This window comes from Pelodiscus sinensis, chromosome 6 (genome assembly GCF_049634645.1).
Source record: "Pelodiscus sinensis isolate JC-2024 chromosome 6, ASM4963464v1, whole genome shotgun sequence".
Taxonomy (NCBI): Eukaryota; Metazoa; Chordata; order Testudines; family Trionychidae; genus Pelodiscus; species Pelodiscus sinensis.
The window spans coordinates 64,878,105-64,902,747 of NC_134716.1; the positions used below are offsets into that span (position 1 = coordinate 64,878,105).

At 38.6% G+C, this 24,643-nt stretch overlaps 1 long non-coding RNA gene across 1 annotated transcript in view; it reads left to right on the top strand.

The window, feature by feature from the left end:
- Nucleotides 1-24,349, top strand: part of LOC142829738 (uncharacterized) — a 255,153-nt gene extending 230,804 nt beyond the window's left edge. Inside the window, exon 3 of the long non-coding RNA XR_012904480.1 lies at nt 24,120-24,349. This is a non-coding gene — a long non-coding RNA (uncharacterized LOC142829738). The remainder of the gene's footprint in view (nt 1-24,119) is intronic.
- The last annotated feature ends 294 nt before the right edge of the window (nt 24,350-24,643 follow it).

Consider the following 24,643-nt stretch of genomic DNA (forward strand, 5'->3'; position numbering starts at 1 on the left):
CCCAAATTCAGCAAAGCGCGTGAGTACTTGCTTAAGTTCTTCACTATTCAGCAAATGGCAATGGGATATAAACACATGCTTTAAATGCTTTGCTCAACAGAGATATCTTCAGCACCCAATAAAATTCAGCAGGTGCTTACAAGAAATGTTGAATCAGAGTCAGGGTGATTACATCACAATGAATATGAAACACTTATTAATGAGAGATGAAATAGCTAAAAATGCTCTCAAATAAAAGTAAATGTGCCTGTTCACAGTATTATTTACAAAAATCAATATTTATATTTTGTCTTTCAAATATTAATGGAAGGTTGGGAAGAATGAAATGTTTTAAGCATGATATCTAAATAATTGCATAGTTAACCTAAGTGATAAATTGAAAACAGCTACTTATGCAATATCATTAAGATATTAGACAATGGCAAAAAGTCAGCAGAAAAAGCAAAAATATAAAACCAACATTGTTTGAAGTCCTTTCATTGACCTTTGCAATCCCTTGTTAGACTCACACTAGCTTCCACAAACCTCTGTGCACACAATAAAAGATAGACTTTGTACAGTACTTTCTGAGATTTTATATATTATTAAAAATGTCAAAAAGCAATGTATGTTACCATAGTTCCTAATGCTGGAAACATTTTAGGAATGGAGGAGCTGGGTATACTCTCTTATCTACTAATATATCTTGGAGTATTGGTGTGTCTGCTGGAGTATAGCTTCTAGCTTAGAGATATGTCCCATGATTGATTCTGTTCTAATCTCTCTGACCATTTCTTGCTTGTCTCTGTCAATCCTTTTGAGTTTTATTTTTTTAATCGATTGAGAGATTGGATTGGGTATATCACACACACACACAAAAGCCTGTTGCTTCAGTCCCAATTTGATGCCAGACTCAAATGCTTATTTTGGGTGTTAGGATTTGTTGACATAATGCATTATTTCACATGATTACCAACCATACTCAGTTGAATTCTGTCTCCAGTTAGATTTTTGGATTATTTTGTGCTGTTTGTGCTGCCTCACTTCCAGAGTCATGGATTATTAGAAATTTCTCCTTTCGGATTATGTGGGTTATGATATTATGTGAATTTGTCGACATACTAGGACAGACTCTGACCCATTGTAATTCAATTGAGTTCTGTGGAAATATAGTAGATATGAATTTTCCCCCTAATTGCTCAATCATTCTTTGTCTATTTTATCCTAGAAACTAATTCCTTGGAAAATCAGCTTTAAAATTTAGTTTGTATTTGCAGAACTTTCTGTATCTTGACCGCCACTAATCTATATGGCCACATCAGGTGTATTAAAATATTTTGTCCATATGTATATAGCTATATAAATCCTCTCTCTCTCACACATACATACAAAAAACATTGATTTCAAATGTTGCTTACTTAATTTGCTTTAAGATATCCCTTTATATTTTTAATGAATTAATTGTTTAATAATAACATGTGAAAATGTGGAATGAAACCACACATTTTTAGTATCTCTTAGCTAGTTAAATTTAACCTGTGTGCACTTGCATCTATTTTTAAAAATACCCTTCATTCTCTACATTTGTCTCCAGCAAATTATCAGTTTGAGAATGGAAAAACTAGTTTTCCAGATGAATATACCTTCATGTGTTGGGTTTTGACAACAAGTCAGCATGAACCATACTTACTCCATCAGTCTTATCAGATGAACCTTGGTCTAGTAATATTGAAGTCATCCAACATATGTGTTAATATTCTGAAACATGATCATTTATGTGAAATTCATTCTACCTAGGAATTTTTGTTGTTTATGTATTTAATTCGGAGAAATAAATGCTTAACATAAAATATTTATGTATCTCATGAGCATCCTGAAATACACTATTCTGAAATGGAAACAGACAATGATAAATGATACCATAATTCATTAGATGAACTAAATTCAACTTTAGAAGAGTGGTTTGTACTTTGCTACTATAAAATTATTCCAGTCCTGACATTTTCTTTCTTCTCTTTCAACTTTATTAATATTGTGTTTAAGAAAGTTTTTAGTTTTTCTTATTCCCTTATATTAGACAATCAATTAAAATGAACTTGTACTGTGGTTAGCTACTGTTCTGGTACACAAGAGCTAAATCACTTGAAGATCTTAAAATGAGCTGAATTCTAAGTTAAACGATGACATCTGTAATATAGTAGCTAGCATATATTGATCATGGCAACACCACTCATGCAGTATGTGAATGAAATGAAGAATGATCTAGAGAAGGATTGACCTAAATGTTACCTTCATTTTAAGTGCCCATTAACTAATGATAAAATGCTGTGGAACTTTTATGGAAATGTGAAATTCACATGAATAACAAATGATTTAATTCTGATCTATGCTATTAGAAGACTAATTGAATTCTTACCAAACATAAGAGCCCTATAGAGGTTACCATGCAATGTGGCTGGACTTATCAATATTGCAGCTTTGCTAATTATAAAAATATTAAAACATCACCAATATTTTACTGATAACATAGCTAATTTATTTCCAGAAATAAATGGAGATAAATTTGGAGATTAGTAAAAGGAAGAAAATACAGTGGACGCCAACTGATCCCACTGCACCCCTTCCTTTCTACACCCCTCTGTGGGGTTCAGATTACATCTCTCCCAAATTTGACTACATAGTGGCTCATTTGACCACTAGAAGGGTGATGGTAGAGAAACCATGGTTTCCATGTTCTGCCCACTTAGGTGCATTATATATCCCTAAGGGTATGTCTACACAGCAAAGTTATTTTGAAATAACAGCCACTTATTTTGAAATAGGGGCCTCTAGCCTTCCCAGGGAGCACTGGTGGCCACTCCAGCCTCAACCAAGAATACTTCTCACCCTCCCCGAAGCCCTTAAAGGGGTAGACTCTGGCCACAGTGCCTGTGCGAGCTCCAAGTCCTCCAGCCCAGAGCCAGCAGTCACTGCCCCGACCCAGTGGCCCCAAAACATGAGCCAGGAAGGCCCTGGCAGCCAGCCCTCCTCTGCTCCCCAGGAGCAGTCTGCCAGCTTCCAGGAGCCTGCGAGGGCCCGGAGAAGGCAGGCACCTTCCTCATCCAGGGTGGAGCTCATGGACCTTATTCAGGTTTAGGGGGGATGCCCCCAATGTTCATGATCTCTACACTAGATCAAGGAATGCAGCCATCTATGGCAGGATAGCTGCCAGCCTGGCCACCAAAGGCCACATGCGAACCCAGGAGCAGGTTTGCATGACAATCAAGTTGGTCCAGCGATACCCCCAACCCTGAGCCCTGAGCTTCCCCTTGCTTCCTCCTTCCAGCTCCCTCCTTCCAGGTTTCTCCTTCTCCTCTCCCATCCTCTCTTCTCCCATCTCCCGGCTCCTTTCCCCAGTCTCACCAGAATTTCATTCCCTCCCCCCCCAGTTTTGTTAAATAAAGAGAGTTATGTTCATGAAAATATGTGTATTTTATTTGACATCAGGAAGGGGGGTTGGGAGGGGTAAGTGGAAGGACATGAGGGAGGAATGAGGCACAAGCCCCCAGTGGGGCAGACTAGGGAGACTCTTAATGCTCCTCAAGGTGGAAGCTCTCCCACAGAGCCTCCTGGATACTGACAGCCCTCTGATGGACCTCCCGGATGGCAGCCTGCAGAAAATGCAGCCAGGCTCACAGCAACGTGTCCACGAGAAGCACCAGAGTGCCCAGGAACAGCTCTGGCTCCATGTTGCAAAGTGTTGTGGTGTCCCGAGTGAGGGCAATCAGAGCATGCAGAGATAAAATGCTTTGCTGTCTCTCATCAAGGTAGACAAGCAAGCAGGGAAATCCGAGAACTGGCTGTCCAGGGGGGGTCCCTTTAAGCAAAGACCTCAGGTAGCCTCAGGCAGCAGCCCCACACAGTTTGTCCTGACCTGGTGCCCTGCCAGAACTGGTTCTGGCCAGCCTTAAATGCGATTCAGAGTCCACTCAGTGTGGACACACTATTTTGAAATAACAAAATGATATGTCGAAATGCATTTTGTGTGTAGACACATTATTTCAAAATAACTTATTTCAAAATAAGATATTTCAAAATAACACTGTACTGTAGACATACTCTAAGAGAATAAAGAGGGATCAATTCTTTGATTGCCTCAGCACAAGACCACAAGTATGGTTAGCATTTTCATGGCTCATCCCAAGACAAGCAATATCTCAAAACATCATGTCCTACCTCACCGAACAGCTATTGACAATAGTCATATTTGCTCATTGGGCATTCTCTGTGAATGTGATAGTGGGCATCAGCAACAGAAAAAGGTTTCAGTTCAATACATACTCAAAATAATGGCACAGATATCACAGAGTACCCATGCAATGACTCTCCCGTTCTCAGAAGGTAAGGGCTAGCAATTAAGTTTGAAAACTGATTGCTGAGGCATGGCTGGCTACTTGGCAAGTATAAGGTATAATTACATTATTTATCATCATTATAATCATCTGAGCTACCACTGAGGATGATACCTACTATGATAAATACCATTATGTTGTTGATGCTATGCTTATCACTTCAGGATTTGGTTACTCCTGTTATCCCAATATCCCCCAAGGGGGGAAATTATAATGTGTTACATCCATCCAACAGATCACTGAAAAAAACTTTGGCATCCTGAAAATGTAGCATCTCAGTGGACTAGATGGAACAATACTGCATAGATCTGAAAAAGTATATGATTTAATCTTGGCATGCTGTATTTTACATAACACAACCATGAGTTGATTGGTTCGAGGGGGCCAGATGTTGAACTGTCAGATCTACAGGAACATAATATGCTAGAAATCTGAAGATGCCTCTGAGCTAATCCACAGACTTCCGGTTATAATGCAGTGATTACAAATTTAGATGTCAGCCTGCAACTTACGGGGAGAACAGAAATGTGGATGACACTTTTGGAGGTGAAAATAATACCTTTAAAAAGGGAGAGTGAGCTGAATTCAATGGAATTCACTAGTTGGTGTTATGGTTTGCAAATCAGGTAATAAGTATTACTAGAACTCAAATATGCACCTGCGATATTTTTTGAGTAAAAAAATGTATTGTAGGCATATATTGCACCAACAAATATTAAGTTATATTACTTCATCTTCAAAAACTGCTGCACTTCCAAATGTCTGTTCCAGCTCATTCTGGTGTTTTGGCAGTTGTCGGTTCTTGGCTATTTTGGCAATTGAAGGTTTACACCAGCACTACTCAACATGCGGCCTGTGGGCCACGTGGCCTATGGCCCATTTGTTTGTGGCCTGCAGTGTGGTTGTGTTTACATGGGGCTCAACAAGTGGCCCACAGGTGGGATCCTTTGAACATGGCCTCCACTAGGAACATGCTCCAAAACAGCGAGGAGTCTCCAAGGTGGGGTGAGAATTGAAAGACACAAGAGGATGGGCTGGTTGGAACAGACGAGTACAGGGTGTCAGCATTTCTAGCCCCCAGGGAGGAGGAGCCAGGAGCTCTGGGGCATTGTGGGGAAGTGCTTTGTATTTATGCCTATCAGTGTAAAAAGCTATTTGCATATATGTGCATATATATTTGCATGTATATGCAGCCACACTTAACTTGCCACCTTCAAGATATGCTGTGAGTATCATTGTGGACCCAAGGGCTTTCAAAGTTGAATAGCCCTGGTTTACACAAACAATTATACATTGTGACATTCGATCCAGATTTACATTCACAATATTATATTTAGTCCACTTCCTGGACACCACAGTACAAATCAGCAATAGAAAATTAGACACCACTCTCTACAGAAAACCAACTGACTCATACAGTTACCTACATGCTTCCAGCTCCCATCCAGAACATACCATACGATCCATCATCTATAGCCAAGCCCTTCGATATAACCGCATCTGCTCTAATCCCACTGACAGAGACCAGAAGCTTCAGGATCTCTACCAAGCATTTATAAATCTCAACTACCCACCCGGAGAAATAAAAAAGCAAATTGAAAGAGCCAGACAAATACCTAGAAACCATCTACTTCAAGACAGACCCAAAAAAACCAACAATAGAACACCACTTGTCATCACCTACAACCCCCAACTTAAACCTGTCCAACACATTATCAATAAACTACAGCCTATACTGAAACAGGATACCATACTCCAAGAGGCTCTGGGAGACAGACCCATAGTCTCCTATAGACAACCACCTAACCTCAAGATGATTCTTATCAACAACCACAGGACATACCACACTAATACCAACCCTGGTACCTTCCCTTGCAACAAACCCTGTTGCCAGCTTTGTCTACATATTCATTCTGCTGATACCATTATTGGACCTAACCAAGTGAGTTATAAGATCAAGAACACACATTCCTGCGCATCCAGAAATATAATTTATGCTATCATGTGCCGAAAGTGTCCGTCTGCTATGTACATTGGACAAACGTCTCAGACACTTCGCCAAAGGATTAATGCCCACAAAACAGATATCAGACAAGATCACAAAGAAAAAACTATTTTTTGCCATTTCAACCAGAAAGGACACTGTCTCAATGACTTAACCACCTGCATTCTGCTACAAAGACCTTTTACATCAGCACTTGAAAGGGAATCCTCTGAACTGTCATTCATGTTAAAATTCGACACTCTCCGGGGGGATTGAACAAGGACCCCAACTACCTTACCCATTACCAAGATAGCTTCCCTAATTATCACCTCTAATACCATTAGCTTACAGACATCTAACTTTCCCCACCTCTAATATCATTAACTCACAGACACTTACCTTCCTTCCCCCCTCCCCCCGCATCCCCCTTCTGTTCTGAAATGTGATTTGTCCTTATCATATGTGTTCATTTTTTTAAATTGTATCCTTTGGTATATATGGTTGTGACTACTTTCTTCCACTATTTGATCTGAGGAAGTGGGTCTGACCCATGAAAGCTCATCATCTAATAAACCATCTTGTTAGTCTTTAAAATGCTACATAGCCCTGCATTTTGCTTCAATATTATATTTACTAACTCATATTTGAGCCTGGTGCTTAGGGGGAGAACACGTTTGAGGAAAACAGATTTGGCAAAAATGTACACCTGGAAGTCCAAGACAGAGCCAAATTCAGAAACAAAGACCCAGGTAAATCCTAGGACATAAGTCCACTGATGACTTAGCTCTCAGAGCTCTTTTAAAAATAAATCCTTGAATTTAAAATATATATATATATATATATATATATTGATTGTACTGAAGTTGTTTATTCTTCAAATGAGAGGTCTTGGCCATTGTAGATCTAAGTTTCTCATTATTGGAAAGAGGATCTTACATATTGTGCTATGGTTTGTCTCTGCAGTGTTGTTTCCAACTATGGCCCGTGTATGTTTTACGTTGTTAACTGCAGCTTTTCTTTTCCTCAGTTGGACAAGGGTCGCTTTTTTCTTCTGCCCTTATTTGTACTTTTATTTCATAGTTATAGGTTAAAACTTTTTCAGCATTTTTGTTTTTTCATATTCATGTTCTAATTAATTTGTCGATACAGGTAATAATTAGGGTAGGTGTGATATGGATAACTAGTAACATCATACTTCAGCTGTAACAGAAACTACTTTGCTTTCTTCTTCTAGAGCCCGATTCCAATCTCTCCTCAATTTTACGCAGTTAGAATTGCATTGACTTCAACAGAGTTACTTTTACAAAAGTATAAGTTGACATCAGGCCCCTTCTGTAGAGAGTACTAGATATTTGTCTGTTATTCCCCTTTTGGTATGTTTTCCATTCTTTGTTGCAATACCTTGTTATTCTATTAGCTAGGCTAAAGGTAAAATTCACAGTAATACAGAGCATCTCAAGAACATTGCATAGAGACACTATTCCTTCTCATGCTGACTAATAGCCATTGATGGACCTAACTTCCATCAATTTATCTAGTTCTTTCTTGAACCGTGTTAAAATCCTACTCTTCACAACCTCCTCTGTCAAGGAGTTCCATAGGCCAACCATGTGCTGTGTGAAGAAAAACGTCCTTTTGTTTGTTTTAAACCTGCTACACATTAATTTCATTTGGTGATCCCTAGTTGTTATGTTATGGGAACAAGTAAATAACTTATTTACTTTTACTTATTACTTCCTTATTCAGTTTTTCCACACCAGTCATGATTTTATAGACCTCTATCATATCTCTCCTTACTTCCCTCTTTTCTAAGCTGAGAAGTCCCAGTCTTTTTAATCTCTCTTCATATGGGATCTGTTCCAACCCCCAAAATTAATTTTTATAGTTAGTTGACTTACATTATTTTCATCATACGCAATCCAAAAGAAATGACATTCATTCTTATTTAAAGTAACCTCAAAGTTGCAATGTTGATTAATGATGTTTTTGCATGCATATCTTTCCTTAGATATCTTTCTATTGTACTTTTTTTAACAGAACGTTATCTGAGAAAATAATGCTATTTTTGCATGCATATACTTCAGATATCTTTCTGTTAATGAAATGTACAATTTAAGCCTTTATATATTCAACTAACTTTTCCTATTGTGGGTAAATAAGAAAAAGGCTACAGTAATTATTTATTTCTGAAATAAAGGGCCACAAAATCCAAAGGTTCATTACTCTACAGTTATTCAGTTCATTACTCTACAGTTCTTTCTTTCTTTCTTTCTTTCTTTCTTTCTTTCTTTCTTTCTTTCTTTCTTTCTTTCTTTCTTTCTTTCTTTCTTTCTTTCTTTCTTTCTTTCTTTCTTTCTTTCTTTCTTTCTTTCTTTCTTTCTTTCTTTCTTTCTATGAAAATTTTGAGTATTATAAATGGTTTATGTGTAGAAAACAGAGTGCAAAAATATAAGAAAGGAAATTCTTCCTTGTCTCTTTTACAATGCATGCAGATACGCCTCTATCTTATGATCACTTTTTGTTAATGTATATATCTTTGTATCTTTGTTTTTTATTTAGAAATATTGAATCAAAGTGAGTTCCATCATGTATACAAAATGTCGAACTATGGGGTAATTACAGTTTTCATTGGTTATCAGTATGGTCCACATTCGAGTGTCTAGCACTCACTTTTTAATTCACTGAAAGAGATAAAAGTAATGACTCTTACAGTTGCTTTCCTTTAGTTTGCTTACTTTTCCACTCTAACTCATCTAATGAAGCAGGTCTTATCCATGAAAGCTCATAAATCTATATCCTGTTATTAGTCTTTAAGGTGCCACAGGACTATTCATTGTTTCTAAAGTTACAGACTAACACTGTTATTCCTCTGAGACTTTTTCCCAGGGAGACATTGTCTAAACTTTCCACCCTTTTTCTTCATATGCCAACCAAATGGACAGTTCCCTCAAATTAAGTTTTTTTTCTAATGAAATTTTTAATGACATTTAAAGAACTTCTTATACTTGCCACTGGTAAGTGCAGTCCTGGGAATCTAATGGATTGAATGAGTGGGAGGAAACAAGGAGGGAAAGTAGCATGGAAGGAGACTTGGGTTCCCCCCATTAATGTATTCCATGTAAAGGTCTGTCTCTGAGCTCAGTTAATGTGGGGACTGCTCCCTCTGCATGGCACTGAAGGTGCATCCTGTTCCATAAGACACAGGAAGGCAACGACGTGAGGCCCTAGCCCTGTTCTGCCTCATATTGGTGTTCAGGGCAGAGAGGTTCACTGGGGAAACCATTCTCCTGTGCACCTGGTCAGGGTCAGATTGTTTTCCCCAAATCCACAGTCTAGCCTGCATGTTGAGTAGCAGATACTTGAGTGTGATTTCACAACACGTTTATTGGCAATAATATTTACCTGGATTGGTTACCTAGTAATGCTCATATAAAAAAAAATGCAACAAGCTGCTTCCAGAGTTTTCTGAAAATAGGTGCAGCACCACTGCTGCATTCGAGTCTGACAAAATGTCCCTCTTATCTTTATTTAAACCTTGTTAACCTTCTTAATTTAATCATTAGCTTTTACTGAGAAAGAACCAAATATGCTCATTAGTTGTGGGGAAAGACAGAGTAGAATCAATTTATACATTAAATTAAAGGGTAGAGCCTCTAGATATTCTGACTAATGATAAAGTAGTAACCTCTTAAGTGCGTAGTCCTATTGATAGAGAATGGCAATTTCCCTAACAAGGACATTCTTTAAACATTAGATGTTCATTTAGGAAGGAGTCATTGTTTTATGGAGCAATGTTTAGCCCAGCACACAGAAAATAACCTTTTATCAAAGCTCACCAAGTAGCATATAAAATTAGTGGCGAGAAAATGTGGATAGATTTGAAAAGGGATTCACTATTTGTTTTTCAGCCCTTGCTATAGTCTTTCCCAGAATGTGCATAATTGCAATGAGCCTATTAAATGGATCTGAGGACTGCTAGAATCACTAGATGGTGGAGATGTGTTTAGGGTTTTCAGGTCTGTAGGGGGAAGTCTGGAAGGCTGTGAGACCTGTGGAGAGGGAAATGTGTCTTTGGGAACCAGATAACTGTTTTTTATGGTGAAATTGCAGGGCTCTGCAAGAAAGTCCTCCATTCTGGGGGCTCAGTTCCTGGGAAGTGGTATTAAATGTTGAAATGGCAAGGAAACTTAAAAAATAAGTTAAAAAACCCATTGTGTATTCTGATGCAATGTGGATATTGTTGCATGCCACAATACAGCAAATCACTTAGGCAAGTGTTTAAGCTATAATCATATGAATAGTTCCTTGGGGAACTATTTATGACTATTTATGTATTTAAAGTTAAACTGATGTTTAAGTATCCTTTGCTGGATAAAGGTCTTCGTGAATAGATATTGTACTGTAAGTGTGACATTTAAAGTCCATATCTTGCCCCTAGGTTTAGGTAACAGTTTTACCACTTTAAAAAAAGAATTTAAATGTTAAAGAACAATGTAGTTTTCATGGATTCATTGATTTACAAGTTGCTGTTCTATTGTCTTGTCAGCTTGTATTTTAGATGAACACTTTATTTAGTAATTACAGTTAAGAAAATATAACCACAGAGACATTAGGGGCTAACAAATATAACTAAACAAGCTTTGGGGGGAGCCAAGTTAGTCTATACAGGATAAACTTAAAAAACAAAAACTGGACTGGTAGCACTTTATAGACTAACAAAACATGTAGACTAAACATTGCTGTCATCTTGTCAAAGGCTTACTCAGGGAGACTATCCTTGTCACTTGTATCTTAATTGCACTAAAGAGACATTCTTGGTTGACTTTGAAGAACTAATTCCTTTCCTTCTCCAGTCTATATTCAATCTTTTCTCTATTTGGTCATTGATCGTGTAACCAACACACCTATTGGGTATGGTTCACTGTCCCATGTAGTGGCACTTAGACCACTTACAGAGAGAGAAGAATGAGTGAAAGAGAAGCGGGTGCTTTTAGTGATGTGGTATTGCTATTTCAGGATACTTCCGGTAATCCTAAAGAGCAACGCAGCCTAGATGTACCCTAAGCTTCAGAGGTCCTGCAGGCAGGATCAAGCCCGGGACCTCTGGAGCTTAGTGCATGAGCCTTGAGCTATAAAACCACCTGGCTCACTTATCTCTGACACTCTCTCCTAAGTGCCACTACATGGGACAGTTAGCCCCACTCAGTAGATGTGTGGGTTACAAGTGCACTAACCTGCATAGTTACATTACTCTCATTCCTTGCATTACATTTTTCAGTCATGCTTCTTTTTCCATATAAGTTGTAATCGTCAGCTTTATTCCATACATCTTTCCCCAAAATGAAACCTCCTTTAACTTCATGAGAATAAAAACATGTTTTAGAAAGAAATGGGAAAATTGATTCTACCCATAGAGCTCTCTTGTGTCGGCTGCATGTAAGTGGTTGACATATTAAGGCTGACAAATGTTAACACAAAGACAAAAGTAGAACATTATTTTGGGTATTATGTTACATTTCAGTGAGAGCTTTTCCCCCTCCCTGATTAAATGCATCTTGAGTTTGCAAGAGGAAAGGACAAAGGGACAAAAACATATAGGAGGCTCCAAGTCTGACTTCCTATTTTCCCTGTCTAGCTGGGGCTACTCATCAGAATTGCATGTGGAGTCTCAAAAGTCATATGGAGTTCACAAAATCAAATTACCTCTCAAATTACCCTCTTGCCCATCTTAATGCTTTTCTCTTCAGAAAATTGTCCTCTAAAACCACACCACTCGCTTGATCAGGTTTCCCATTGTCACACCTGTCTGCAAAAAGAAATGCATTAGGGATGTATCCCTTCATCCATTTATACAAATTAGCATAATGAATGCTTCAAGTATATTCTGAATGACAGGCATTTTGGCAAGGCCAAGTGATAGGATTTTCATTGGCCAATCAGGGTTTGCTTTGTTGTCTATCTGGCCAGTTGTAGAATGTAATTTGGTTTTCTTTAATAAACTGGAATCGTCTTCCTCTTCCCTTTGTGAATCTCAATGTAGAACAACAGTCCAGCTGTCACTTAGTGCAATTCCCTCTTCTCTCACGTGGACAGAGTGCAATATTATTCTGTTACTCTTTGTTGAAAAACAAGATTGTTTTCTGGAATAATTAATCTGTGTTTAATGGCAAAACTGGTCCTTTATTTGAATAACTTGTGTATGGTTTCAGGATCAGATAACTGATCCTATATACATTTTTAGTGCACATCCTTTAAATCAGATGTAAGCTCTCTGTGATCTGATGCTGTCTTCATCTTACATTGAACAGAGTAAAAACACAATATATAGTGTGAAATCCTGGCTCCAGTAAAGTCAATGCCAGAATTTCCATAGTCTTCAAGGGGTCAGGATTTACTCATACTGACCAATGCCACACTTAGGCTTGCTTGGTATCTTGAAAAATAATTTCAGCCTAAATTTTGTTCCACGGTTTTACCAAATGTTTTACCCTTTTGGACTTCTTTCCCCTCAGACCCCAGTTTCCCTATTGCTTCTGTAAGAGTTTCTAATGGGTATTATATCCTGGTAGGTGATAACTGACTCTTTGTACAGGTGACACTCAGCAGTAATGTACACTGCACTTTTCAAGTAGAATGGAAGCAACTGATAATGGAATATTCAGTGGCACAGACCATGGATCTCTATGGAGGATCCTAAAATCTGCCAACCTGTTATAGGTTATTTTTATATTATGGGATAAAAGGATCAGAGGAGTAGCTGCGTTAGTCTGTACAGGATAAACTTAAAAAACAACAAATAGTCTGTAGCACTTTAAAAACTAACAAAACATGTAGATGGTATCATGAGCTTTCGTGGGCTCAGTCCACTTCTTCAGATGACCAGAGTGTTGGATGTCCAGAACCTAAAATAAATAAGGGGGGTGGGAGAGAAGGGGAAAAATAGAGGGTGGAGGGGAAATGAGGCAGTGGGTATATAAATATCAAAGGAAAATCCTAACAGTATGTAACAGGTAAAATTGATAGTCTATAAGCACCTAAAGACTGGATAGTTAAAAGAAGCAGATAAGAACCATTATTTAGCCATTAGAGGGAAAGAGTACTAACACCAGATTCTACACAGACAAAGAACCATTGGCATTTTCATTGTTTGTTTGGTTTATAATGTCCCAGCCATCTGGTATCTCGATTCAGACCATTGACATGAGAATTAAACTTGTGAATGAATTGTAGTTCCAACCCTTCCCTGTGTTTTGTCTTTTGGAATTGGTCTGTAACAAAACAGCAACTTGAAGATCTCTTAATGAGTGACAGACAGATTAAAGTGTTCACCAACAGGTTTCTGTATTTTCCCTTTACGGATATCTGATTTGTGTCTATTGATTCTTTCCCATAGGGACTGTCCAGTTTGTCCGATATATATTGTAGTGGGGCATTGCTGGCATTTGATGGCATAGGTCACATTACTGGATGTGTAGTTAATGAGCCTCTGATTTGGTGGCATATGTGGTTGACTCCAGTAATGAATTTACTTGCATAGATATGTGGGCAGAGTTGGCTCCAGGCTGATTGCAGGGCTGGGTTCCTGGATGCTTATGATATAGCTGTGTGGCACGGTTACCGGAAATAATTTGTTTCAGGTAGGGGGATTATCTGTAAGCAAGAATAGGTCTCTCCCCCAAGGCCTCTGAGAGTGAGGGATCATTTCCAAGATAGGTTGTAGAATGTGGATAATGCATTGGAAGGATTTAAGTTGTGGGCTGTAGGTAAGGACAAGTGGAATTTCTGTTGTTTTGGGGTCTTCTTGAAGTAGTTCATGTCTGGGTACTTTTTTGGCCCAGTCAATTTGTTTTCGTACTTCTCCAGCTGGATATTTCAGTTTTAGGAATGCACTATATAGATCCTGTAGATATTTGTCTCTGTCTGTGGGATCGGAGCAAATCTTGTTGTATCTTAGAGCTCGGCTGTATACAATAGATTGAGAAATGTGTCTTGGGTGGAAGCTAGAGTCATGAAGGTAAGTGTAGCAGTTGGTAGGTTTCCAGTATAGGGCGGTGGAAATTTGTCCATCATTTAATTGTACTATAGTGTCAAGGAAGTAGATTTCTCATATGCACTGGTCCAGGCTGAGGTTGATGGTGGGGTAGAAGTTGTTCAAATCCTTGTGAAATTCATCAAGAGTCTCTTTTCTGTGGGTCCATATGATGAATATGTCATCTATGTAGCATAAGTAGAGTAAGGAGGTTAGGGGGCGAGAGCTGAGAAACGTTATTCAAGGTCAGCCATAAAGATGTTGTCATATTGTGGTGCGATGTGGGTGCCCATGGCAGTGCTGCTGACTTGAAGATACAAATTGTCTCCAAATCGGAAGTAGTTGTGGGTGAGGACAAAGTTGCAGAATTCTGTAATCAGGTGTGCAGTGCTGTCATCAGGGATGGTGTTCCTGATGGCCTGTAATCCGTCTTCATGTGGAATGTTGATGTAAAGGGCTTCTATGTCCATGGTGGCTAGGATGGTATTTTCAGGTAGATTACTGATGTTTTGAAGTTTCCTCGGGAAGTCAGTGGTGTCGCGGAGGTAGCTAGTAGTGCTGGTAGCATAGGGTCTTGAGGAGGGAGTTGATATAGCCAGATAATCCTGTTGTAAGTGTGCCAATGCTTGAGATGATGTGTCGTCCAGGATTTCCAGGGTTTGTGTATCTTGGGTAGCAGATAGAAAACTCCTGGTCAGGGATTAGGGGGCTGTGTTAGTGTGAATTTGGTCCTGAGCAGCAACAGGGAGATTCATGAGCAGTTGTTTCAGGGGTTTTTGGTATTCTTTAGTGGGATCACAGGACAGAGGCTTATAGAATCAGGTGTTGATGAGTTGTCTGGTTGCCTTCTGTTCATAATCTGTTCTGTTCATGATGACTACACACCCTCTTTGTCAGCCTCTTTGATTATGATGTTAAGATTATTTTTGAGGCTGTGTATAGCATTGCGTTCTGCATGACTCAGGTTATATGTTATACGTTGTTTGCTGACAATGTCAGCTCAAGCATATTTGCGGAAACAGTCGATGTAGAAATCAAGGGTCTCATTGTGACCAATAGTAGGAGTCCACATAGGAGCCTTCTGCCTGTGGCATTTGTGGGGCTGAGCAGCAAGGTCAGTGTGGTATACATTGGTGTGTTGGAAATATTCCTTCAGGCAGAGGTGGCAAAAATAGGATTCCAGATCTCCACAGAACTTAATCATATTTGTAGGGATAGTGGGGCAAAAGGAGAGTCTTTGAGATAGGACAAATTCGTCTGGTGGGCTGAAAGATTGGTTAGATAGATTGACAATGTTGCTGGGTGAATTGAAAGTGTCTGGAATGAGAGATCCTGAGGTATGTAGCAGTTTGGACAGTTTATTGTCCTTTTCTTCTTCAAGGAGATGAAGTGATCCTTAGGTGGTTTGCTGAATTGTAGTAAAGTCTGGAAAAAGATGAAGTGTGTGTGGATGCTTGGTTTTTTATGATTGTTTCTAATGTTGAGAGTTCCTCCTTGATTTTTTTCTGTTTGTATAGAATGCTGATAAAGTGATTCCTGAGGGGTTTTTTTTTATGAGTGTGTGGCATAATCTCTGTCTATAGTCCATAGGATATGTAGATATGTAGGATAAAAGGAGTTCTGTGTAAAAATCTCACTATTTTCTGACACAGCATATACTAGGCCACATTTATCCTTCCTTTATCTTTGGTGGTGGGGGTAGTACACTATACATGTATTGGTCCTAAGACTGGAAGACCTAGGGGCAAGGAGCTGTTTATGATTGCCACCTAATGTAAGCTTTTTCTGCCAGGGTTTTACCTGATCTTTTTAGGCTAGATTATATTATAAACAAGAAATAAGTTTTTAACTGCAAAAAGGTGGATTTTAAGTGGTCAAAGAGGTAGCAAACAGAACAAAACAAATTACTAAGAAAATAAAACACAGCATGCCAACTAGGCTTAATTCACTAAAGAAATTGGTTACCCTTCTGAACCAGTACCAGAACAGAGCTGACTCCGCAACAAGGGCCAAATGGACTAGTGGCTGTGGCAAAGCTGAGCTCATGTCACAGCGGCCTTGCCTACGGGCTCGAAGCAGATCTGAAGTCACAGAACTCTGAAATCTGCTGCATGTCATACCAGAGTTTTGTATAACAATTGTCTGTGGTGTGACCAAATCAGAAGAGGAACGCCACCCCTGCATGCCCTTAACTACCACTGAGACCAACATGATTTGTGAGTGGGGCTTTAGTTTGGTGGGGTTTGTACTGAAACTGAGTTCTGGATCACAAGTTGGACTTTATTAGTTAGGACAGGAAGTTGACTAAACTCCTGATGAATTGATTTGTGCTGCCCAGTTTCTTAGATGCAAACATAGATTTTGAGTTTTTGCGGACCTTTTGACTCTTTCCCCCCTCCCCCCCAAATAAAAAATATTTGTGTTCCATGAACCCAGAGGAATTGAGTTTTGGAGGCAGAAAGAAACTGCTTGCAGAGGAAACCATGGAAGATATAATTAATTTCCCAAAGCCAGAAATTGGCATATAGCAATGGATCTAGACTCAACTCATAGTTTAATTTATTTTAGAAAAGAACCCCTGGCAGATTAAAGCTGGCCCTTGCTGCTGCTGTGGCACCTGAGAGAAGGATTACATATGTTAGTGTAATATTTTAAGTAACAATCTAGAGAGTGTGTAAAGTTAAATTGGATCACATTTTCTGGCAGCAAAATCAGAGGGGCACAGGCACACTAGAGGATTGGCTCAAACTGTAAATTAACTGGGAGATATTAGGAAATTGGGCTGCATGCACAAAGAGGAGGTTCATGCTGAGACAAAGTCAGACATCTAGGGAAAGGGAACAAATAGCACAGACTCAAGCTGGATAACAAGCACAGAATATAAGAAAAACCTACAGGAACTGGTAAATTGCAAAACATATATGGTACAAGACTGCCATAACACTCAAAGCTATTACCCCAAAATTATGGTGTGAGGGGTTGGGAATGCCTAAAATTAGAGAGGTAAAAGAACTACACTGTGCCTTTTTACAATTTCACTTGGAATTTTGTGTGGGTTTGTTCTGATAATTTAGTAACAAAAATGGTTATTTATAGTAGGAAAGAGGGAACTGGGATATAAGTTCTATTCCTAATTGTGCTATAGCCTAGGTTTTTGACCTGTACTGATAATTGTTTGCAGGTGCAAAAATACCAGAAGGGAAATTTTACCCCCATGTTTTTGTGTCTATGGATGTGTCTAGACTACATACCTTTTCTCAAAAAAGGGATGTAAATTAGACACTTTGAAATTGCAAATGAAGCTGCGATTTAAATTTCCCACTCTTCCTTTGCATAATGGCATCCGCGGTTTTTTTCAACACAGGGCTTTTCAATAGAAAAACAGCAGTTTAGATGGGGATCTTTCGAAAATAAAACCCTTTTTTGAAAGATCCTGTACTCCTCAAAAAATGAGGAGCCTGGGAACAGGGCAGCCAGCAAGGGAGCACTGAGCTTCCCTGGTTCAGCAAACTCCCTGGTCCGGTACAGCTCAGGTCCTGAGGGTGCCAGACCAGGGAGGTCCAATCTATAGGATGAAGGCTGTGATAGCATTACAATCACATTATATTCATTATGGAGAAGCTTTAAATAACTAACATCTGTCAACACAGTGTGCTGCAATGTCAACATGTGTATGGTAGTAAATTTAGAAAAGTAAATGATTATTAATAATGGCAATAATAATTACACTTAATTATGACTTTGTTCATTCAAATATCTTTCTACATGTCTCTGCTTATTACTACACAACATATGCAGCACTGCATGCTGTTTAAAGCACAGAAACCAATTGGTGCACAATGAGCTATTGCCTAGCCATCCTTTTTCTGTGTAAATGTAATTTATTAACACCTGTTAAATGCAGCAGTAACTGCAAATTACTTCACCAGCACTGACCTATAGAAATGCCTGTTGTTTCTACAAAGCACTGCTGGCACTGAGATTAGAAAGTTAAGGATGTACAGAAGAAAAATTGTAATGTGGCAGACCCTCTAAAGGCCAGAAAATAAATGAGCTGAATGAAGAGATGATGCTATTCTTTTAGAAATGTTGATAAGAGCTGAGAATGGAGTGTTTTAAAAAAAGGACCTTCCCCCCCCCCCACACACACACTGTCCTTTTCTTCCATACATATGCATTAGTTTAGTATTTTTGCATTTTAACATATTTTGTCAGAAAATCTAGGAAACCTAATTATTCCTCATTATATTGTCCATTGCCTTTTATTGGTGCTTAAGGGAACTTTCAAGCTTCTCTGTCTATCTCTCTCCTGCAAAAAGGACAGGAATTATCAGATTCCTTATGCTTCCTGGGACACAGGGACTATTTCTTGGGGACATCTTCAAAAGAAAGTGGCCAAGGCAGTAATGTGAATATTCCACCATTTCTTCATTGGCAGAACTGGCTAGACATGAATAGAGGAGCATGTTGATTCTTCTTAGACTAGTGCAGTGTGTGAGCTCACTTCTGTTTGCACACTTCTTCAAAGGGCTGACCAGGAAATCAAATTTAGGCTAATAGCTAAATAGCGCAATCTATCCTTTAATTTAATCTCAGAACAAGGGGATACTCATCTGAGCCCTTTGCTGAAGAATTGGATTCAATAAGTTGTTGTGAACAATTAACTTGTTGATAAGACTTTTTCTTTAGCCTCCTTTAGCATGAGGGTTGTCTATCTTGAAGTGGAGCCCCAAGTTATTCAGGGCAGTTTTGGTTGGTTTATGCCAGTGAAGAGAGCAGATACTTTATAAGCCTTGAAAGATTTATGGCTAAATGGCTGATAAATTCATGGCTACTCTGTTTTTCCTATTACTATCAAAAGCTAAATATGGAATACTTCCAGCCCACTCAGTTAATTAGCCTCATTAGCACCAGGACTATAATTGACAGCTATTTTTTTCTTATCTACCTTCTTATTCCAAGCCCCCCCACTTTTTTCCACTGAAAATCATCTCATCTGAAAAAGTGGGGTTTGCCCATGAAAGCTCATGATACTATACATATATTTTTGTTAGTCTCAGACTGGCTACATCTAGACTGTCACTTTTTTTATTTTTTGGAAAAAGGTACACGAATTGCGCTCTGCAATTAACATACCATTTTCTGATTTTTTTTTGAAGCAGCTTTTCTGAAATTTGGCCCATCTAAACGGGGCCAAATTTAGGAAAAACATCCTCTTTCAGAAGAGCTCTTATTCCTCATAAAATGAGGAATACAGGGCTTCTGAAAGAGCACGTCTGCTCTTCCGCAAAAAAAATGCCAGAAGAGCAGACGTGTTCATTGGATGTGGTGAAGTCTTCTGGCATACCTCAGATATCCTGAAAAACTCCACAGTCTGGACATAGCCTCAGATGCCACAAGACTACTCATGTTTTTAAAAGTTGTTTTTAAAATTACAGATTAACACAGCTCCCCCCCCCCCCCCCGAGGTGTCTGTTCTTCCTACATTTGTGGAACCTCCACGCAGTTTCTAATATAAGTTCTGTGAAGGTTACTAGAGCCAAATAGCCATGAAGAGATGTTTCTTAAGGATCAGAGGAGTGAACTGACTTCTTATATGTAATTTATCCATATCTTTTCATCTTTGTGTCTGGAATTACAGGATCCATGTTATCATTGCTAATATTAAGCCAAATATATGACATATTCTAAGGCACTGAAGTGATGGAAGATTTTAACATTTTTATTCATAGATCATTTGTGGTGGATAAGCACATTAGAAAATTTTGCAAAAAGAACCAAGGAATTACACTTTGGTATCCAGAAACATACTGAAAACATTCTACCTCCTATTGCAGTGAAATTCACATGCTTCTCGGGAATGCTAAAACTTAAAGGGGTTAAGATGTCATTACATGCATTTCTGAAAATGACATCATTGTGCAAAACAGTCATATCAAAGGCTTTCATGTCCCTTTCTAAATAACAACCAAAAACATAGATGCTTCATGAGCAGCCCAAGTTGGTGCACATGATCCTTAAATCCTTCAGATAGCAACTAAAGATAGTCTTTGGAAAAAAAATAAGAGGGTTTTTAGAAAAAGGAAAAAATGTACAAAATCCATACAAGAAAATCAGGTTGTTTATTTGCTACTCACTAGGTACTTGCATCTTTGTACTATAGGTGACAGATGGTGAAATTGGCTAAGAAAGCTAATAGTTTCCTGCCCTCTTTGGTTAGCAGTGGAGAGAGAGTACACTGGATCCAGTAAACAGTATCTGTAAGCTGTATCTGGCAGCTGCGTGAACTTGTATTTTCTTCAAAAACACCAACTTCATGGAAAAATGGGAGTCATCCAAGATTTGAGAACCAATATGTATTATTGATGGGTTCTGCAGTATAAGCCTGCAAAAAGCAGATGATAATATAGTAGAGCGGAGAGCCAGCAAGGACATAAAATAAAAGCCTAGGCGGTCTTGTGTAACTGCATTCAATTATTTCTTTTTCTATTGATTAAACTACAAGAGTAAACTGTAGGGTATTTTTTAAATCTTCTGGCCTATGCTGAAGCATTCTACTCCTCTGTTCTCAACGAGATGGTTTGCTTATTCGGATTTTCTTTCTCATCTACTGCTTTGTGTTCAGTGCTGTCTGTGGCTTGCAAGAGACACTGCTGTTTCCTGGATCACAAGTAATGGGAGCTTAGGAACAATGATAACTCCCTATGCGATTCTATGACTGGGAACCACAGACTAAAAACCCCCTTAAACCTTTCAGTTCCTAATGGTTTTCCCTTCCCATCACTTCCATCTTTTTTAGATTAGGATTATGCTAAAAGGATTACTCTAAGAATTTATCTTCATGAAGCAAGTTTTCTATATAATCTGTCTTGATACTTGCAGACTCTTTGCATCAAGGACTCTCAGACTATTCTATAGTAAATTTGAATGAGATGCACTCCTTTTTGCCATGCAATGCTCTCAAGAATTGACATGCATTGTTGCATATTTAATTACCATTTTGCAATCTTAGCCGCTCATCTCTCAAATGGTGTATCACTTTATATAAGCAATAATCAAACAGGTGCTTTTTCTTCCATCATCACCTTTCAAATACCATTCATGAAATAAAACAAATGAAACTGCATGTTTCTGCAATTTGGTCAAAATAACTTTGCTTAAATTTACTTTCTCTTCTCCTTTCCTATCTCATTTATACTAATTATTTTAAATGCTAAACAGCAAAAACTCTATACAAAGAAAGAATTAATGCGCCAAGATATTTGTTACTATCTCATATGTTCAAGATCAAAAGGAGATTACATTGTAAAAGAAGAAAGTTTTAAATGGAATAAAGATTTGGGAAAGTAATTCAGCAATGGGAAAGTTTCACAGGCTAATATAATATACAGTAGGATTTTGTCCAGAGCTCAGATAATGGTATGAAATGAAAATAGTTCTAACTAGAACATTCTGAATAAAGACATACAAATAAATATTCAAAAATCCCGTTTTGCTTCAACATTCCATACAAAAACAAGCAGCCACATCCTCAGCTGCTGTAAATCAACATATCTCAAGTTAAATCTGTGGAGTTATGTGGAATTAAACAACTCTGGGTGTGGCCTCATATTTTTAACATTAGAGCAGGATTTACTCATTGCAGGTTTCCAGACTATAGCCAATATAATTAAACAATTGGTACGATAATATAAATGTGGTACGATAATATAAGAATGGTCATACTGGGTTAGACGAATTGTCCATCTAGCCCATTACCCTGCATATAACGGTGGCTGGTGTCAGAGAATTCAGAGGGAAAGAACAGAACAGGCTAATTATTAAGTGATCCATTCTCTGTTGCCAACCCAGCTTCTGCTATTGAGAAGTTTAGGGAAACAGAACATACAGTTGCAACCCTGACCATTTCAGTTAATAGCCATTGATGGACCCATCCTCCATGAACATATCTAATTCTTTTTAGAACCATGTTTTACACAACATCCGATGGCAATGACTTCTACAGGTTAGTGGAACAAACGACTTCCTTTTGTGTATTTTAATCCTACTGCCTAATATGCCTCGGTGAATTGTGTACATCTGTGTACAGTTAAATGTACACCCAGAATCTTGTTGTCCACAAAGCTACTATATATTTTCCACTTAAATTAATGTAGAATGACTGAACCAATTTAAATATAAAATTTATGCTTGGAGGGAGATTTAGGACCTAAGCCAAAGTTAACTGAGTCAATGAGAGCTTTTGGTTCTTTGTTTTGGGCCACAGAGAGACTGAATTTTGAAAGTTGTGTGATCTCAATTGTATGCCTGAAGTGTATGTTCAGGTCAAGGGCACTGGAATCTTTGTAGAAGTGGGAGGTGGAGCAAGACCAAAGTGGCCTGTCCCACTCCACAACTGGCTGCTCTGGAGGAACCAGATGCCCTCTGTTCTGATTCTACAGCAGCCCCTGCTGGGGGAAAGGTGTAATTGCAGTGCTTCTCCAGCAGAATCTATTATGTGGGGGAAAAAAATCTATGGATGATATGAATTCTACGTTTTTCTTCCTTTTGTTGAAAAGTATGTGTGCATTTAGAATTGGGGCATGGCATGGCATGGCATGGCTCCACCCACCCATTAGTTCTGGTGCCAGCAGTGCAGTTTTCATGATATCCTACACAAATTGGGCATTGTCCACTTCGATGCAGAACTGTTTGCCCAAGTAATTACGGCAATAGCATACACACTAAAAGCTGTACTTGTTAGGCTTTTGCAGAAATGTTTTTTGAAAGTCAAGTTCTATATGTCAGGGTAAATCTTTGCAAATCTGGCTTTTAAAATGGAAATGTAACAGCTCTCCCTTTGCCCCCTTTAGATGAGTTAGTGCAAGAAGGCCCTGCTGCCACGGTGTGCTTTCCTGAATAGCTAACGCCAGCTAATTTTTTAATTTTGGGGGGGGGCCCAATTCATCTTTCCTATAACATAATTGAAATGACTGTGGATACACTAGAAATAGAGTTTATTACAATGTAAATTTAATAGTCAATAGACACATAACAAATGCTTTTCTGGGGCAGATCTACTCAGTTACTTCAGTTGTCTGGTTCTCAGTCCACTACCATGACTTCTTAGGAAGTTTTAGCCTTGTTTATTTCCTTTGTTGTTTACTGCTTTGAGTGAGACAGGGAGAGCCAGATTCTGATCTGCTTATTACATTGTCTATCTGCCCCACAGTCATAGTGTTCTGAAAGTGCAGTGATAGTTAGAGGTGGTAGCGGGACAGAATTTATTGACTTTTATTCTTTTTTTATTTCGCAACCGAGTGATCTGGATTGGAAACATTTTCAGGAAAAATGAGGAACTGCTACTACTTAACACGATATGTCTTTTGCTGTGGACCACTGTAGAGACAGACAGACAAGAAAATATCTAAATTACCATAAACTAAGCATTCCTAAATTGTGGATTCAAGCCTTCACTCCTTGTTTAACCAATATTCATATTTAACTCAGTGTCCCAGACCCTATAATTAGAGCAGGCTTGAAGACAAAAATCTCTTCCCATGAAAAATTTTGTATTTTGTATTTTGTTTTTTGCCCCTAACTAGGATGAAATGCCAAAAAACAATCTTTTTTTCCCCCATGGGAAGAGATTTAAAAAAAATTATTTCAGCAGAACCAAACCTAATTTTTTCCACTTCTCAGCTGCCTGCCTGAAAGCATCTTCTCCCTCCTGCCCCCTACCTCTTTCTCCCTACAGCTGGGAGGCTGACTGGAAGGCTGAATGGCCACGTGATCTGTCTCTCCTTGCTCAGAACTGGGATGAATGGAAGGAAAGCAGAGTATCAAGGAAAGCATTTGTCACTTTCAGTGACAGAAGATGATGACAACCGGAAAATGTTCAGGTGGGGAGCTGCAAAACTGTCGTTTCAATTTCCTAGTGGATAATTTCTTGGGGGCAAATTTGAAATTCTCACCAAAAATTTTGCTTTTGTGAAAAGGAATATTTTTGGTCAGAAAATAATTCAGATGAAAAATTTTCAACCAGTTCTCTCTAATACTGCAGTTTGGGGTATATTATTAGCAAATACTAGGGATTCCATTTGGCATAACACCATTTTATCCATTCTTAGGCCCTCTGCCCATTGGTGGAGAGAATTTCTAAGTGAGATGGGGCTATGGCTGAGGAGTAAAAGACAGGAACCTGATTATGTGAAGTAGTTCAGTGATCACTGGCTGATGGAACAGTCTTACGGGGACCACTCTATGTTCATCCCTCCAGTT